Source organism: Ascaphus truei, chromosome 5, assembly GCF_040206685.1.
Source record: "Ascaphus truei isolate aAscTru1 chromosome 5, aAscTru1.hap1, whole genome shotgun sequence".
Lineage (NCBI taxonomy): Eukaryota > Metazoa > Chordata > Amphibia > Anura > Ascaphidae > Ascaphus > Ascaphus truei.
The window spans coordinates 133,178,283-133,191,706 of record NC_134487.1 but is presented as its reverse complement, the minus strand read 5'-3'; the positions used below and the strand labels follow the sequence as shown (position 1 = coordinate 133,191,706).

At 44.2% G+C, this 13,424-nt stretch overlaps 1 protein-coding gene across 4 annotated transcripts in view; it reads left to right on the top strand.

The window, feature by feature from the left end:
* The window catches only part of CPLX2 (complexin 2), a 124,238-nt gene that overhangs the window by 45,647 nt on the left and 65,167 nt on the right, over positions 1-13,424 (top strand). The window contains exon 1 of one of the 4 annotated variants that reach the window (XM_075600886.1): positions 11,692-11,848. The exons of the other annotated variants lie outside the window; for them this stretch is intronic. The gene's annotated coding sequence lies outside the window, so the exon portion shown is untranslated. Of the gene's footprint in view, positions 1-11,691; positions 11,849-13,424 lie in introns of those variants that run through there. 4 annotated transcript variants of the gene reach the window in all.

The window sequence follows — 13,424 nt, the reverse complement described above, 5'->3', positions numbered from 1 at the left end:
AATTTCCTGTGGCTTTAGCAGTATGTGCAGTGAGGCTTCGCCCTGAGAAACAAATCTGGTAGTGTTTTCCAAATTACAACTATATATATATATATATATATATATATATATATATATATATATATATATATATATATATATATATATAAAAACAAAAAATTGTGGCGCCAAAATAATATTCTATTACTCTGTGTAATAAACTGTAGTGCTAATATCGTGTAAATAAAAATTGTGTAAGATTCCTAAATGTGTTTAAAAATAAAGATGTATATATGGGTGCACCTGTTTGAATACTAAACTAAATATACAAATATACTCAAAACAACATCATAGAATAATACATCAATGTGAGTAAAAAATGAAAAATAAAAATATAAAAAATGTGCAAAAAGTGCTAAAAAAGTGAAAAGTGAAAATATGAAGCAAAATAAGTGTAAAGTTGTAATAAAAATCCAACCAGTCCTTCAATAGTCAGTCCATAATGGGAGATATAAGATATGTGCACAGGGTCTTCTGCTGCTCTCACAAGGGATAAACCACCTCCACGGATATCTATGAACAGAAAAAGAGAGAGAGCGCACGCCCCATAGCATAATACTGCGTAATTTATTATAAAAATGGGGAAGGGATGGAAGGGGGGGGGGGGGAATCGCACTCACAGGATAAAAAATATTAAAATGCAGTTTGTGAATAAATTCACCACCATCCGGTACTGCTGGGGAAGGTCCCTTCACGGTAGCTGTTCCAGATCACCACCGGTTGGAGGTGATCTGGAGGTGATCTGGAACAGCTACCGTGAAGGGACCTTCCCCAGCAGTACCGGATGGTGGTGAATTTATTCACAAACTGCATTTTAATATTTTTTATCCTGTGAGTGCGATTCCCCCCCCCCCCCCTTCCATCCCTTCCCCATTTTTATAATAAATTACGCAGTATTATGATATGGGGCGTGCCGCTCTCTCTCTTTTTCTGTTCATATATATATATATATATATATATATATATATATATATATATGTGGTTTTCTGGGTATGCACCTTAACCCTGGCTGTGCTCAAAGCTGTGACCATGCAGCAAGCTTAAGCCTATAGGGAACCATGTTAAAAATGGTTTTTGAGGCAAAAAGTGACACTGTGTGCTCATTTGCATGTCATTTCCCAGAATTCCTTGCTGCAGTGGAAGTGCTGTATGCTGGGTGATAATGGGGAAAGGTGGGGTTGCAGACCTGCCTAAGACATGCAGATGAGCATACAGTTGTATTTGTATATATATATATATATATATATATATATATATATATATATATATCATACACATTTTAAGTTATGGTGGGTGAAAAAGGCAGACCTGTCTAAAACATGTGAATGTGCTCACAAGTGATATTCTTTATTGGCTATATTAATATACTAGCTGAGAGACCCGGCGTTGCCCGTGAGTTAAATTTCCGCTCCCTCCTCTCCCCATATTTCTGTGCTCCCCCTCTTTCTCCGTTCCCCCCTCCCCAGAGGGAGGGAGGGACAGTGGACAGGAGGGGGGGAGACAGTGGACAGGAGGGGGGGGAAGTGGACAGGAGGGGGGGGAAGTGGACAGGAGGGGGGGGAAGTGGACAGGAGGGGGGGGAAGTGGACAGGAGGGGGGGGAAGTGGACAGGAGGGGGGGGAAGTGGACAGGAGGGGGGGGAAGTGGACAGGAGGGGGGGACAGTAGACTGGAGGGGGGGACAGTAGACTGGAGGGGGGGAAGTGGACAGGAGGGGGGGAAGTGGACAGGAGGGGGGGAAGTGGACAGGAGGGGGGGAAGTGGACAGGAGGGGGGGGAAAGTGGACAGGAGGGGGGGGAAAGTGGACAGGAGGGGGGGGGAAGTGGACAGGAGGGGGGGGAAAGTGGACAGGAGGGGGGGGAAAGTGGACAGGAGGGGGGGGAAAGTGGACAGGAGGGGGGGAGAAAGTGGACAGGAGGGGGGGAGAAAGTGGACAGGAGGGGGGGACAGTGGACAGGAGGGGGGGACAGTGGACAGGAGGGGGGGACAGTGGACAGGAGGGGGGGACAGTGGACAGGAGGGGGGACAGTGGACAGGAGGGGGGACAGTGGACAGGAGGGGAGACAGTGGACAGGAGGGGGGGACAGTGGACAGGAGGGGGGGACAGTGGACAGGAGGGGGGGACAGTGGACAGGAGGGGAGGACAGTGGACAGGAGGGGGGGGCAGTGGACAGGAGGGGGGGCAGTGGACAGGAGGGGGGGACAGTAGACTGGAGGGGGGGACAGTGGACAGGAGGGGGGGACAGTGGACAGGAGGGGGGGACAGTGGACAGGAGGGGGGGACAGTGGACAGGAGGGGGGGACAGTGGACAGGAGGGGGGGACAGTGGACAGGAGGGGGGGACAGTGGACAGGAGGGGGGGACAGTGGACAGGAGGGGGGGACAGTGGACAGGAGGGGGGGGCAGTGGACAGGATTGTAGGGGGGGCAGTGGACAGGATTGTAGGGGGGGCAGTGGACAGGACAGGAGGGGGGCAGTGGAGAGGACAGGATGGGGGGACAGTGGACAGGGGGGGGACAGTGGACAGGAGGGGATAGAGGAGGGGGAGGACAGTGGACAGGAGGGGGGGGACAGTGGACAGGAGTCACCCTTACCGCACGCTTTCAACTGTGCACCCCCCTTACCCTATAATAAATATAGCCTTCTCTGGCTATAAAGCAGCCACCAAAAATGGAAACACACAACCTTTTATACCACCCCATTTTAAAACCACACCACCCTCCCATTCAACTTCCACCCCTCCTCCACTTACCTTCCCCCTCGGCGCGCCTTCCCCCTTCAACAGGGGGGAGCAGGGCAGTGGTGGACGCACGGGACATGTCCTTCCCTCCGGGAGATGGCCACGGGGGGAGGGCAGAGCAGCTTCTTCCAATTGGCGCCCAGATGGGTGCACAGTTTAAATCGTGCGGTAACACGGGACAAGGTGGAGTAGTGCGGAGCACCATTTTAATATTGTGGTGGCTCACCCCCCTCACCCGCAGCTTTCCTTCCCCCTCGGCATGCCTTCCCCCTTCAACAGGGGGGAGCAGGGCAGTCATCGCCATTTTAATATTGTGGAGGCTCACCCCCCTCACCCGCAGCTTACCTTCGCCCTCGGCGTGAGATGGGTGCACAGTTTAAATCGTGCGGTAACACGGGACAAGGTGGAGTAGTGCGGAGCACCATTTTAATATTGTGGTGGCTCACCCCCCTCACCCGCAGCTTTCCTTCCCCCTCGGCATGCCTTCCCCCTTCAACAGGGGGGAGCAGGGCAGTCATCGCCATTTTAATATTGTGGAGGCTCACCCCCCTCACCCGCAGCTTACCTTCGCCCTCGGCGTGAGATGGGTGCACAGTTTAAATCGTGCGGTAACACGGGACAAGGTGGAGTAGTGCGGAGCACCATTTTAATATTGTGGTGGCTCACCCCCCTCACCCGCAGCTTTCCTTCCCCCTCGGCATGCCTTCCCCCTTCAACAGGGGGGAGCAGGGCAGTCATCGCCATTTTAATATTGTGGAGGCTCACCCCCCTCACCCGCAGCTTACCTTCGCCCTCGGCGTGCCTTCCCCCTTCAACAGGGGGGAGCAGGGCAGTGGCAGCCGCGCGGGACGTGCCCTTCCCTCTGGGAGATGGCCACAGGGGGAGGGGCAGAGCAGCCTCTTCCGATCGCCGCCCAGAGGGGTGCACAGTTGAAATCGTGCGGTAAGGGTGATGACAGGATGGAGTAGTGTGGAGCGCCATTTTAATATTGTGAGCCGGTGGCATAGGGGTGAAGGTGCGCCGAGGGGGTAGGTAGCGGGGAGGTGAGGGGGGGTGATGGCGGGGAGGGGAGCTGTGGGTGAGGAGGGGTGATGGTGGGGGGGAGCCAGCGGGGAGGTGAGCTGTTGGTGAGGGGGAGGGGGTGATGGTGGGGGGGAGCCAGCGGGGAGGTGAGCTGTGGGTGGGGGGGAGCCAGCGGGGAGGTGAGCTTTGGGTGAGGGGGGGTGATGGTGGGGGGAGCCAGCAGGGAGGTGAGCTGTGGGTGTAGGGGGGTGATGGTGGGGGGGAGCCAGCGGGGAGGTGAGCTGTGGGTGAGGTATGGTGAGTGTGATGGGGTGAGAGTCTGTGGCAGTATGTGTGTGTGTGTGTCACAGTGGAGTAGGTGTGTCTGTGATGTCAGCGTACCTGTTGGACAATGAGAGTCGCGGCCCCACGGACCAATCAGATTCACCACATCTAGTAACAATCTCACAAAATTCAATTTTATATATATAGATTGTGGGAAAGAAGTAGTGCGGCGGCGCGATATGCGTGTTGTGCATGAGGCTAAGGGGCTGGAGAATGATATTAGTCCGAGTAGGCGGAGCGCAGAGAGACATGGCCGTGCGGAGCGCAGACGGAGATGGTGAGGTAATGTTGGAGCGGCATGGTGATGGTAATGTATGTTGATCATGCGTGAAGGAGGGTGAATGTTTAAATGTAATGTGTGTGTTGAGCTTGGACGAATGAAGGCAGAAATGTGTAGTGTTTGTTATGAAAAAGTGTGAACGTGAAGGGGTGAATGAAGATTGTGTAGGTGACGTGTGCAATGTGTGTATGTTTTGTGAAGTATGTAATGACGATAATGTTGGCGCCTAAATGAAAAACAAACATGTATTTACTTGACAGAGGATCGTGAATGTTGAAATGTAGGTAAATAATTTTCATTATGTTATTATTAAGAAATGTTTAATTGGCAAACCGGGACATCTTGTGAAGGTAAAGGCAATGAGAGGTAAATAATTAAGGCAATGAGAGGTAAATAATTACATTTAAGGGGCAACATGTGTAAGTGGGAAACCGGGAGATGTTGTGAACCTGAGGGGCAAAATTTGTAATTGGGAAACCGGGACATGTTGTGAACCTGAAGGCAATGATGAAGGGCCAATGCGAATGTAAGGCATAGGCTGGCGGCCATTTTATTATGTGAATGTAAGGCATAGGTTGGCGGCCATTTTATAATGTAAATTAACACTGCGTAGGTGAACGTGGCTAGATGGGCGGCCATTTTGTAATGCCAATTAAGAGTGCGTAGGGCGGGAAGGCAGTTGAATGCAGACATTTTGTGTAGGGCGATTTAATTGGTTTAAACATTGTGAAAGTGATTAGGGAGTGTCGGGCGGCCGTGTGTGTGGTACGGGCAGCCATGTGATTTGGAGAGTGCAGGCTATGGCGGCCGTGTGTGAAGCAAGCATGTGCGGCTACTGCAGCCTATGGCGGTCGCGGCTACAGGGAGTGTCGGGCGGCCGTGTGTGCGGTCCGGGCGGCTGTGTGATTTTTGTGTAACTTAAGGGAGAGTGCAGGCTATGGCGGCCATGTGTGAAGCAAGCTGCGCGGCTACAGGGAAAGCTGGGCGGCTACAGGGAGTGTCGGGCGGGTGTGTGTGCGGTCCGGCCGGGCGTGTGTGCGGAGCTGAATAGGACGGAGGTGCATTTTTTTAAAGTGAAGAGAGAATGGTGTTTTTATTAGGTGAAGAAGCCGTTTTTATTAGGTGAAGAAGCATGGTCTGAGGTGTGAGTGTGTGTGTACACAGGGGTGACAGTGAGTATGTGTGTGTGTAGACAGGGGTGACAGTGTGAGATGGATGAAACTTACCTTGGACTCCGCAGGGGTTCTCTGGGGGTATGGTGTGTCAGTGTGAGTGTGTGACAGTGAAGTAGGTGTGTGTCAGTGATGTCACTGTACCTTTTGGCCAATGAGAGTCATGTGGGAGGCTGACTATGGGCGGGCGGACACAGGGACCAATGTCTGTGTGTGTCTATGTGTGTCACAGTGGAGCTTACCTCTTGGCCAATGAGAGTCGCGGGGGGGGGGGGGGGGGCAGGCAGACCCTCGGACCAATCAGATTCACCACATCTAGCAACAACCCCACAAATGTCAATGTTATATATTAAGAGATATATATATATATATATATATATATATATATATATAAAATTATTATTATTTTTTTTTTTTTAGAACAGCCATGTAATTTGCAGATCATCAGCATTTAGTTAGCAGACTATGCAACCAGTTAGTGTGTGGTGTATACAGAGATGTAATTTCCCCTGAAAATGGTTACTTAATAGCATTGACATACAATTCACAATTTACCCCTTTCATTGGGGTTTTGTGCGACAGCATAGCTCTTTTTTGCTTTAACAGGGGAATCCAGTAAGGTCACAGCCATTTGTGTTTTTTCTACTTTTTCTTTTTATAGACACACTCTATTCATTATTACGTATAAGGAGCTACTGTAGATTCACAAAGCTCAGTTAAGCTACCTTATATGACGTTAACATAACTAGAATGGTTGTTAGTGATAATGGAATGCAAATGATATGTAAAATAGGCATTTACATAGCATTGCCTATAGACTAAAGTCAGTTAAATTCAAACATTAAAGTTAGCAAATACCTAAACTTGGCTTTACTCCCATCCTGACCCTCAAAAAGAGCTTTTACAGGTTTTGGATGGGTGTAACACCACAATTAAGCATAATTTAACAAACATAGCATTATTTCCCAGAACAATTTCTCTGTCCTCTCTTTCTCAATTTGGGCTAAAGACCTATTACATGGTTTGGATCTGAGTTACGCTAAGACATACTTAACATCAAGTTATTGGAAGATAACACAACTTTATGCTACAATAACATGATGTAAAGCCTAAGCTAATGAGATGGAGCTCAGGCATTAGGCCTCATTCTAGTAGTCTCGATGAGTTCACTACTACATCACAAGGTTTGGGATGTTCTCGCCGAATGGTTTGAGATTTGAGTTATCACGGTATTCAGAAAGAATCTGAACCCAACTCAAACCGTGCGGTTGGACAATGCCTAAACCGCTCGGGACAGCAGAAAAACTAATCACAGCCTCCCTCAAAGTTCTCCCCATGTGATCTGATTTCAGAACTTTCACAGGGAGACCCGCCTCCTCCTGCACATATCTCGCCGGCAATCGCAGTGTTTTAATAAAAATGTTAATACGTGTACCTGAGCAAGGGCTTTCTGGAGCAGAACCTCGTTGATTTCAGGTCAACGAACCCCCTACTTACCGAGATACAGGCCCTGTTATGGGGTGCCGGTATCCCTATGCATGTAAATGTCCCGCTTCATGTGACGCAGGATGGCAGCAGATTGCGAAGGATACCGTCTTTGGTCAAGAGCTTCCTGATACACCAGGAATCGGAGGGTGAAGACTTTTAAATATATAAAACAAATATTGAATGTGTGTAATTTTCTTTTTTCAGGGTTTTTTATTGTATTTTGTTCTTTTTATGTTTTTGTTTGCCCATTGCATGCTAATGTATTTATCTGTGCCCAGTGTACAGATGAATACAGTGACAGACAATGCATTTTTTTGGCACATGCTTGTTTTGAATTAATAGTTATTTTTTCTATTTCTGTTTATGGTTTGGAGTTATTTGTTGTGTATTTTTGGGCATGTTGATTTTTTTTTATGTTGCCCGTTGACTGCTGTAGTGGCTTATCATGCCAATATTATATGGGCATGGTGTACCACTGTGCCAATCAATGTGTCGAGGGTGGGTGTACTTGTGCTGGGGTGGATGGCTAGGTCTCCCGGGTGCGTAGCATGGGAGGGTTGGTTAACCCCTTAATTACTATAGCGGTTATTAACCACTAAGGTGATTAAGGGGTTAAGGGCCTTAGATTTAATTTTTTATTATTGTGTTCCTGCCAACGGAGGACATGGACGCAGAGCATGGTGATGAGGACGCCTTTTACCCTGGCAGGGGTAAATAGAAGTTTTATTTACTTTATGCTGCTATTTTATTTTGAATGGGCAAATGCACTATTATCTATATCTGGATAATAGTAATTTTGCCCATTACTGTACTGTATGTGTTGGGGGGTTGTTGGGGGGTTGTTGGGGGTAGAGAAGGTAGTTAGTAGGGTGGTTGTGTTTATTTATGTTCATTGGGGGTAGAGGGGATGTGTGAAGGTGGTATTTGTCCCGCAGTGGGTGTTTATACCTACCGGGTGGATAGTGGAAGGGTTAACCCCTTCATCACCTTAGCGGTATTAACCACTAAGGTAATGAAGGAGTTAACTCCTCCCCCCCACAGGGCTTAAACATCCACTATGGGCCAAATACCACCTTCCCCAACCCCACAACCCACAATAAACATGCCACTGGTTGTTAACCCCTTAATTGTCTTTTTAATGAAGCTGCCTGTAAATGTATTTTTATTGCATCGGATTGATGCCGGGGGTCTCCGGAGATGATACACGTTAATATCAGCACTAGAGACCGTTAGTGCTGATAGTAATGTGTATCAGCTCTGGAGAACCCCGGCCCCAATCCGATGAAGGAAAATTCTTTCTTTTTTTTCAAAGTCCTGCTCGCAGATCCCATCTTTACACCCTTGGGCTCCCGCACGTTGTGTTTGGCCAGGAGCATGAAATCACCCAAAAAAGGTCTTCCCCGTGCGATTTTACCAACTTATTGAGGATTTCAGAATAGCTACCAAGCAAAATGTTGCGATAGCTGCTCAAAAGCCTCGATAACTTGGTTATCGAAGTTACTAGAATGAGGTCCATTGTTTTTGCACATAAATAGCTTTGAGGATATGTGTTAACTCAAGGAACAACACATCTCAACTAGTTTTAGTTAATGTCACAGTATGTTTCCTAAACAGAGGTTTAGTGGATCTTGACCTAAATGTATGCTAACTTGAGGCATGTATGAGCTAGTTGTGTGGGGAAAAGAGGGACATTGTTCATTATTAAAATATTAAAAGTGGACAATAAAACAAATTACAATTCAGTATAAAAAAAAACATAAGTGCAGAAAATAGCTTATCTTAAACTCTAAACATGTTCTTTTACCTGTATATTATGAACTAATACTATATTATTGATGATATGCATGGTTTCTGACATGTAGAAATCATATTGAGGTATGTAGTTATGGCTGTATTTCTGAATGGGCAACCTCTCCATCAAAATCCCTTAGTTTATAACATTATTTAAAGCATCTCCTTTTCACATAGAGAAGCCTCATTCACCTATCCTATATTACTTGTATTCCCTACTCCTTTGGTCACTTAGCAACCACTAAAATAAATATTTTTTTTTCCATTGAGTACTAAGGTTACCGTTGAACCTTCCATTCAGATTTCCAAAGCAGCTGATCTTTTTCAATCAGATTTTTAGATGCTAATGAGCTGGCATTTGGTGACACAGCTGCTCAGCTTGGAAGTTAAATCGCAGCTAACAACATATTTGCCTTCTTTGACGTTTTAATTCTTTCCAAATTGTTTGAGATCCTCAAACAAAACAGTGTCATTAGCTTTCCTGATTAGCCTTCAGACTAATCATCATCTCTTGAGAGCTTCTCTGCCAGGATATATATGCATTATGTTGTGACATCCCTGTACTCATATAAATTATTGGCCAATTTTGTACTTAAGGAGTTGGGTCACCATCTAACAATCTTAATAGGGGTAGTGCAGCTTTTAAATGAGCACAGATCAAATTGCACTTACAGTATATGCTGTAGTTCTTGAAGTCGATAAAACCATGTATGGAAAGCTGTTGTGCTCTAGGCACTTTGCCAGTTCCTTCAATGAATAAACACTAAAAATGCATAAAAGTGCTATTCAAAAGCTTTGGTGTAGTCAGAACTGTCCGTCTTTCAGTGCCTGCTTTATTTAGAAAGTTATTCAGATGATACAACAAAGACTAGCTCTGATTAATTTAATTTGTAGTAAAAAATGTGCCAGATTGACCCACAAGGCATTGTAAAATTATACATTACAAGAGTAATTTTGCACTGAAGGGTTTAACAAAAGGCATATTGGGCGAAGGTAAGTTTTTACTCCCACTTAATCTTTTATCTTCTATTGTAGATTACCAAACATAATTTATATTTGAAAGAAGAGGAGAATTAAGGGATAACATTTTTTCAAACCAGTCATTAATACACCTGTGAGACTATCTAATCAAACATGGAAATGTCGAATTCTCTGTACTGTACTGTTAAGAAAAGGCAGTTTATGTCTTGGTCGTGCCTGTGATAAAAACAAGAGTGCATACCTGTTAAAATGTAAAAACCTGTAATGGCCAATATATGTATTATATTCACCGAATGCATGCCAAGATGTGTCTAGCGGGGCAACTCCAATACTAAACATGTGCCACCACTTTCAAAAGGATATAGGTGGGTTCAATGTCCACACAAAATCAATCTTGGGTCTCTTGCTGGTGGAATTCCCATTAGGATGAGTATAGTACATCCTTTTTTCTTTTAGGATTTTTTACTTGAGAGGATACATTAGGCTATACATTTATTTTTCAAGTACATCATGCAAGTGAAACAGAGTATAACAAATATGTTATTGTACTGAGACTAAAGTAGAAATGAGCAGAATCTCAGTAATTGAAAAACTATGGATGCTTGAACTCTTGAGACACATTTGTTGTGAGGTTAGAAAGAAAAAACAGCCTCCAAAAGCACTAACATTTATTAAAAGATAAGTGTCACACTTTATTGATCTGTGACCTACTCACCTTGTGATTATGTTTTTCATTATTGAATGCATTTAATATTGTAGTGAAATATAAGACATAGCTTATTTTTTAAAATAATTTCTTCTTTATTTGCAAAAGGTGACATGGCGAAAGCATCCTAAAGCAATCAGTTATATTCTGCATATCTTGTGCTGGGTACAGTACTTACAATATAATGCTTCTAAAATACTTTATTTTTCATGAAAGGGTTCACCTCTATATGATAACACATCTCCATCTGCTGTTAGAGAGCTGGGACAGCAACCCGGTTGCCCTAGTATAGATAACAATAATGAGGTTAAGGGCAATTTTCACTAAGTGGTGCTATGCCATATGACTCTTAGACACCTTATGGCCAATGTACTTATAAAGTAATGTCACTTATATGAGCCTAAATGAGAATACCAGCTATCCAAGGTACTGCGGAAGTTGACAGGTTCACCAGTCAATATTATGCCATGACTTTCAATGGCTGAAAAGATAATATGAGCAAATTACTCCCACTGGGGGGGAAGACCACTGATTAATGTGTCTGTGAAGACTACAAGACCTGCACTTGTTCTCACCCTTGCACAAAACACCGTGCACAATTCTGAAATAGCCATATTGATGGCGAAGGATAGAGTTAAACAATGCCAGCACTTCAAGTCATTACTGCTCTGACATTTGCATGACTAATTTATGAACCTCTCTGGCTGTTACTGGGACAAGTGGGAGAAGGGATTTGATGTTATTTTCTTTGCAGTAAGGCATGATTAATATTAAGATGCCCAATGAGGCAACAATGACAGGAATAATGAAGTATCTCATTAGGATCCTTACATGAAGGTCAACTGTGGGTTGGACTCTCAGGGACCCAAACTTTGGAGTTAGTACTGTTGGTGTCAAAATGCAGGGTCACCCCCGCCCCTCCAACACACCCCCACTCCCTTTTCTGTTTTGCTACATTAGATATAATGGGAGGCTCCTCTTAATATTCCGTGTGCATTTTGTAGAGGGGGTGACAGATGAGGGGATTTTCTGAAGGATGCTTGAGGCAGAAACTGAGCCCGATCACTATCAATCAATATGTAACAAACACTAGTTAAAATTTCCCCTATGGAAGGGAGGGAGAGGGAGAGAAAGGAGAGGAGGAGGGGAAAAAACGTCAGTGAGTGAAGGGAGTGACTGTTTGTAGTCATCAGCTGGAGCGCAGACAGATGAGAGTTGCTCGGATGCTGTGTGATCAATTAAAGAGCTAAGGACCCCTGGAAAACATCTCCCCTCATCGCTAAACAGACTTCAGAGCAATTCAGGTTAGTAGTGATTTATTTCTTTAGATGCAATTAGACGTTAGCAGCGCGGTGACTGAAGCACTAGCAACACCTTTCAGAGCAGTGCAATGCAAATTGAATGGAGCCGCATGGTGCTGAACGGACAGCTCCTTATCCTGGGGACTGGTAGGCTGTTCACCGTTCAAAAGAACAGGAAGAAATCAGAGAGAGAGAGAGTAACTTGGAGAAGCCAGCTAATTATAACTAATATCGCTAAGAGCTATTCCATGAAAAGGAATTTGACTCAACAACACCTGCATGTTTCTTTTCAGATCAATTTAGACATGTAAAGAAAAAATATTTGATTGTTCCATAGATATTTTAGCTATAAGAAAACCTGTATTCATCACATGTAATCTATAAACTCGCTCTGGTGGATCCTTAACTGTTGGAGCCCGAAGTTGTCTTATTGATATTCTGTGGATGTAATATAGTAGTAATACAGGGGGCTTAGGTCCCAAGCTGCAGATGAAATAGGCAAGCACGGACGTTTGATACCGGTGCTTGTTTTTTTTTTTTGTTTGTTTGTTTTTTGCTGCCTGGGATATGGATACTGTAAACCAGGGTCATATTTAGCACAGCTTTCCCTTCAGTGCAATCGTTATTACAACATTTAATCTCTTCTGATCTGGATTTGGTAATATTGGTATGATGCAGGCCAGATAATCAGTTCGTTAGCCCCCAAGCTGGGCTCATTACATGGTAAATCTGGTCGCAGGTTCGTTACTTTTATTGGCACAGATGGTGGATGTAAAAATAATACAAGAGGTCGGAAATGGAATATCAGAACTTGTATTAATTATGACTGAATTGTTATTAGATTCTCCCTACACGTAGGAGTGTAACAAGTGATCAATATGGATTCATTTTGTATCCTACTCGTCAAGAGGAGTCCTTTGCTTCCAATTCCCATCATATTGCCCTGACTGGAAAATCTTAAACCAAATAATTTCGCAAATATATTACAGTAATAATTAAGTATCACATTGATTCATGAGAAAATAATAGTAAAGGCGAAGACTAGATCAGGTAGCTTTTTGATGGGACTGTTCAAGTCTTCTTAAGTCATTTGTCCCCTTTTTATATACAGTAGATCTACTGTACCAGCCGAGACTTCTACATTATATGTATTTATTCGGCATTTGGGGAATGAACCATAGGAAATAATTATATGTTATCTATGGATTAAAGATTCAACGCATACAGTAAATACCAAGGATAATTTACAAACAAAAAAAATTCGGAAGATTTTCTTGGGTTTTATAAAACAGAAAAAGAAAACTTATTGACAACGTTTTTATGTAAAAAAAATAGTGAGAATGATAATAAAATAGTACATAGGTACAGTATAGAATAACAGCCTTTGTTTCCCTGTAGTGATAGTAGCATGCATATTCTATATCATTTTTTGCAGATACTTTAATGATTGATCTAACATTATTATGTAGTTATTTACTATATGTATTGCTAGCATTGTATAAATTATTAGACTGTTATTCAGCACTAATAGTGAACTGGGTGTTCAACAGCATACATTTCAGGTATTGATAGTAGAGAA